The 5,600-nt window shown below is 37.1% G+C and overlaps 1 long non-coding RNA gene across 1 annotated transcript; it reads right to left on the bottom strand.

The window, feature by feature from the left end:
* Window positions 1-1,613: 1,613 nt before the first annotated feature.
* On the bottom strand, window positions 1,614-2,843 carry LOC141633477 (uncharacterized). Its single transcript, XR_012538242.1, has 4 exons — window positions 2,622-2,843; window positions 2,139-2,219; window positions 1,929-2,014; window positions 1,614-1,831 (listed from the first exon to the last, which is right to left on the bottom strand). It is a non-coding gene; the product is annotated as an uncharacterized LOC141633477 (long non-coding RNA).
* Between the last annotated feature and the right edge of the window lie 2,757 nt (window positions 2,844-5,600).

Genomic DNA, 5,600 nt, shown 5'->3' with positions numbered 1-5,600 from the left:
AACACCCCCTCATACCAAGGTGCCTTACCAGGACCACCTTACCATGAAAGCATGTTACCATCTCGGTTGCCCGAGGTTAGTATATACCAAAAGCGTCTGAACTGAGCACATTTATTAAAGTACGGTAAAGTGTAAAGCTTACATCAACCAAACTCAAATACTGTTTTAACAAAATTACAACTACAAAGTCTGATAACAAAAGAAATCCACCTAAGACTCAATTGGTGATGCTATGACTCGTGACGGCACTCCTCCCAAGACAGTCCCCAAGCTCACACTAGCAATACCTGTCAAGCTTGCTCACCATCCCCGAATGGATCACCGCAGATACCACAAACAACAACGGGGTCAGATTACTCAAACAATATAAGATGGACAAACGATATAATCAATCGATCATCTTCCAATTCTAATCTTTGTGTCCATACAAGAACCGACTACACACCAAAGTGTGTAGCCCGCCAGATTACCCATCGCAAGGTAATCCTCGCCGCCGATGGGTGACCGCGGCCCGATCCCACCTAGTCGGCTCCTCAATGAGCGACAAACAATCCCCTGTCCCTTAATGTGCACATCCCCTCCCATGGCGGGTTCCACGGAGGGCGAACTAGGGTGTGAAGCCACTCCCGCAAGTGACTCCACCACAATCACAATCACAAGATATCACTACCATCTCAACACCCCTACACCAACATCAACACAACAACCTCCATACTTCGATGATCAACAGATAACACAAATCACAACAACATGTCTTACAATAACAGTAAACTGAGTAGGAAACCCTACCTTAACAACCAACAGTAGTATGCAACACAGACAATCAAAAAGGCTCCTCTACGAAGTCTTCTCCAATACAATAATCATGTAACACAATTACACATTGCACAATTCCCAAAATCCCATTTCCATATATGTACAGTAAACCCAAAGAGTACAAATAATCATAAAGATAGGACTTACCAACAGTGCAACGAGAACTTATAAGCAAGAGTCACGAAGATTACCCACACGACGATGCTACGGAATGATTAAGGGAAAGATTAGGGAATGATTAGGGTTTAATTAGGGTAACGTAGAAACTGATGAAGTTGAAAAGATGTTTTGAAAACTGACGCGGGATTTAAAATAAATCTTAAACATTCCCTAATCAAACCGTCAAAATAACACTCGCCAGACCGCATACTCGACCGAGTAAAGTTATACTCGGCCGAGTATCCTCTACTCGGTCGAGTATTAACTATACTCGGCCGAGTATTCATCGGCCACTACTACAGAAATAGGCTTAGAGAACTGTTGGAATTACCATTAGAGAACGCTTTAGAGGCGTTCTCCAACTCAGCGTTCTCTAAAGCTTAGAGAACTGTTAGAAGAGGCGTTTTGTATTCATAATCATAGAGAACGGCTGAAATGAGCTTTAGAGAACACCCGATAAGCGTTCTCTTTTCCTAGTAAAAGAGAACGGTTGGGTAAGCTAACAGTTCTCTATCCCTCTTAGCTTTTTAAAAAAAAAAGTAATATTGATGATATTTGGATAAAATTAATATATTTATTCTCATTAAAATCAAATACCAATAGTCCAATACCAATACAGTTGTTTCATAGCCAGAGCCAAAACAGCGAGCAAAGTAGGTCCGATTTCTGCGGTCACCAAGAGATCATCTCCAACAATTTGTACTTTGTCTCCGATTTCTGCGGTCATCTTAGCATAGTGCTCCTAGTCATCTTGGTCAAAAGGATCTTCAATTGACACAATGGGTTACTCAGCCACAAATGACTTGTAGAGATCCTTGAGGGCCTCACCAGAAATCCTTTGTGACCCATTGTTGTTCTGTAAACATCGCAGTCGGTGAAGTCCAATCAGTAAACATTCTGTCGCGATCAAACAAAATCGATCTTAACCAATTTGAAAGGCAACTGAAGCATACCTCTTCCTTGAAGTTTAAGTCATATGACTTGTCCAGTTGTCCTCCTTGTAAAACTCACATGCAGCAACATCCATCCCAATAACCACCTGCGATAGAGAACATGTAAAAATAAGCTCAGCATTATTGTATCAAAACGAATACATATCATAATTACTCAAACCACTAGAGTTCCAAAAAAAGTAACCCTCGACATAGAGGGAAAAAACATACCTTGTACAATGGAATTTTCTTGACCTGGGCTCCAGCTTTGCAGACAACAAGGGAAACAACCAGGATAGTGTTTGCTCCCAACTATAGAGGAGAAAAACAACTTTTAAATCGTGAAATAATAATCGGCAGTTGATCAAAGCACATACATTAGGCATCAATAAACCGAAAAACAATGTCAGTGAGCATTGCTGCACTTTCAAAGAGAAAACTAAAAGGAGAAAATAAATGAAATGATAACAGTTCGATAGGAAACGAATAAAAATTAGGAACGATTTACCGAGGAAATTTATACCAAATCGCCAACGGGATGAATTAACATGATTAAGATGCGGAATAAGCTAAAAGGAACCACATGTCGGCTTATAGCGTTGTAAATCTTGTCAAATTATAAAACATGATTAAATTGAGAGAGTACAAGAAAATTACCATAACAGTCATAAACAAATTAAGATAAAACCATACAAAAACTCTAGTATTACTTACCTCTGATTTGAATCATTAGTATAAGCTAGCAATCCCCCAAATAATAAAACACAGCCTGAAATATAAAAGCAACTTATTAGGAAACCATGTAAGTGCGATGAAGGGAGCTTAAACAATTGCTACAGGACTCTCCGTTTATATTTGTACACTAATACAGTGTACATAGCCTACATGCATTGCGGGGTTGCTGCCACATTTAATCTTCAGTAATCTTCATAAAGATATTCCATGTCAGCCATATTAAACAAGCTATCAACTTTTAATTTCTACACCAAGCTAACAACCATAACATTCCTAATATAAAGCCTAACATTCAAATATACTGATAATAGTCATATTCACATCATTCATTACATCACATTAACATTACTACTCCCTCAATTCAATTCAATTCCATAACTAAAACACACCTCACATTCTATTGAACAAACGTATCAGATTGGCTTTACTGAAGATCGTACACTTATGCAAAAGGGCACCCAACTACCCACAAAACCCACCAAAGTCTTAATCTTTGAACCCAATTCATCACAACCCAAACCAGAACTAAATGTAGAGAGTGATTGCAGAAACAAAAAAAAAATGGTCATAATGCATAGAGTGACCAAACCATAACCACACTCATTTTAGCATTGTTGAGATTTAAGTAATGACCACACTCGTCTTGTGTCTTAATAGTGTTAATACACATAAATATGAATATCATTAGAATTTTTAAGATTTAGGTAATAATGCAGTTGCTCTTTGTTATTAATCCAAAATTTCCTCTAATCTTCACTTCTAATTCTAAAACTACGCAGTAATATAAACAGCTGCGAATGCATATAAACTAAGTAGTGAGTCTAACATGTAATCAGCCCCTTCTTAATGTGTATCTGAGCAGGCATTCTTAGTTAATTTAGCCAAAATCCAGCATGAGGCAACAAATTTATGTAAAGAGAGTAGGGCGGTAACATTGATTAGACAAAATCCTCAGCAACCGTAGATATAAATACAAGACAAAAAAAAGAGGGGGAATTGAAATTAAATTACACCACACAAACCTGATAATCCATAACAAGTTTTCCTTGAGTTATTTCAGTGAACGGATTCAATACGCTTGCTCAACTCTACCAATTTCTTCATCCTCAACCTCTCACTTTTACCTACAAATTAAACCATAGATCAGTAGAAAACGAGTGATCTCCAAATTGAAATCAAACGAGTTACTACCCATATTAGGCAAGCTCCATGTCTGCCATATTAAACAAGCTCAACATTAATGTAACTAACATATTTCAACTCCGATTAATCAATAATATGAACTATCCAGATTGTAAAATGACAAAATTACTGATAATAGTGCACAAAAATCCAATTTCCTAATTCAACAGGGCCAAATTAAAATTATTAAAACCATATACAATAGCAATATCTCTAGGTAGACTTTGAAGAGTAATAAAGTTTCAAATCCATAAACACTAGCAATATCTATAGGTAGGTAACTCAGGAATTTGCCAAATAGAACTTGATTCTCTGTAAAAATAGAACTCTAATTCGCTACATAAAATCAACCCAAAAACTTATCAAAGCAAGTACGATTGATTTGGGGATTAGGGTTTCGAAAAATTGGGATGCAAGGCAACGATGGAGAGCGACGTACTTGAGTCTGGTGAGCGGCGATGGGATGCTATCGGTGGCTGCTATCGGAGGTTGCGAACGAACGAGCGAGTGGTTTTGTGTGAAGAATGAAAGGCTATATTAGTCTTTCTTATTGTTTGAGGGTTCTAGAGATTTCTATGACGAGTTAATAAATGTAGAGAACGGTTAATATGGAAGGCGTTCTCTATTCTTTTTTTACATAACGCTTATCTAAGAAAAGCGTTCTCTTAATTTCTATAGAACGGTTATCTAATTTGACCGTTCTCTATCACCCGTTACTTATTCCTATTTTTGTAGTAGTGGGCAGAACCAAAACAACTCACAACAGCAGCACTACTCGGCCGAGTAGGCTCTACTCGGTCGAGTAGTCGCTAAAGAAAATCCGTAGTGTTACAACTAGCCCCTTAGAATGAACTTAAGATGTGAGTCCAAGTACTAATACAAGCTCAAAATACTTACAAGTCAACAAACATTCAAGTCAAAGTTGTAATTAACTCCAGTGACAAAAGTCTCAAAAGTCAAAGACCATAAAAAGATGATCTCTAATAGATACAAATCCAGCGACAAAAGTCTCAAGCATTCAAAGACAAAACATATGATCTCAAGTAGATACAAATCCAGTCTCAAAAATTCAGAACACAAAAAAAGTTGAAGTCAATTTGCAATCAAATTGCAAATTAGTCATTTTTTTTTCATTTCTCAGACGAGTTAATCCACATTTACTTTGTCTTCATTCCTCTTGGGACGATCCTTTCATTCATTTAGGTGAGTGACAAGACACACGGGTCTCCAGTATCTTCTAACACCATACACCTTCTACTTCATTCCATTTATCACCCTCGTTTAGCATCAAAGAATTCGGGGGATGTACACTAAACGTATACGGTCACAAAAGTATTTTGTTTCTATGGTATTAGTTTTGCTTAATTAGTAGAACCTGTTACTGTAAAGAGGGCGGAACTCGTCAAAGAATAACTCAAATTAACAAGTCAAATAAAAATGAAACACATTCTTCACACCAGAGAAATTGTGAGCTACTTCCAAAGTAAAAATGTCCAGTCAGTGTGCAGTCTTTCTACTTGGATCACATTTGGGTCATACCCTATCTTTTTCAAAAAAATCTTTTCAAAAATTCGATAATCATTTTAACTGTTTTAGAAAATACTCCTTTTTTGCATTAATCATACATGCATTATGTCCAGGACATGCATTTGCATTTTAGGTGTCATATATTTGTCACTAACTACTCCCAGTCGACTACTTTGTCATTTATCTTCCAGATTCATCTAAAGTGGGGGCTTCTCATAAAGTCTCATTTTTCTCGTAATATAAAATTTT

Source organism: Silene latifolia, chromosome Y (assembly GCF_048544455.1).
Source record: "Silene latifolia isolate original U9 population chromosome Y, ASM4854445v1, whole genome shotgun sequence".
NCBI lineage: Eukaryota > Viridiplantae > Streptophyta > Magnoliopsida > Caryophyllales > Caryophyllaceae > Silene > Silene latifolia.
The sequence above is the reverse complement of the archived record's forward strand: the minus strand, read 5'-3'. Positions and strand labels throughout refer to the sequence as shown.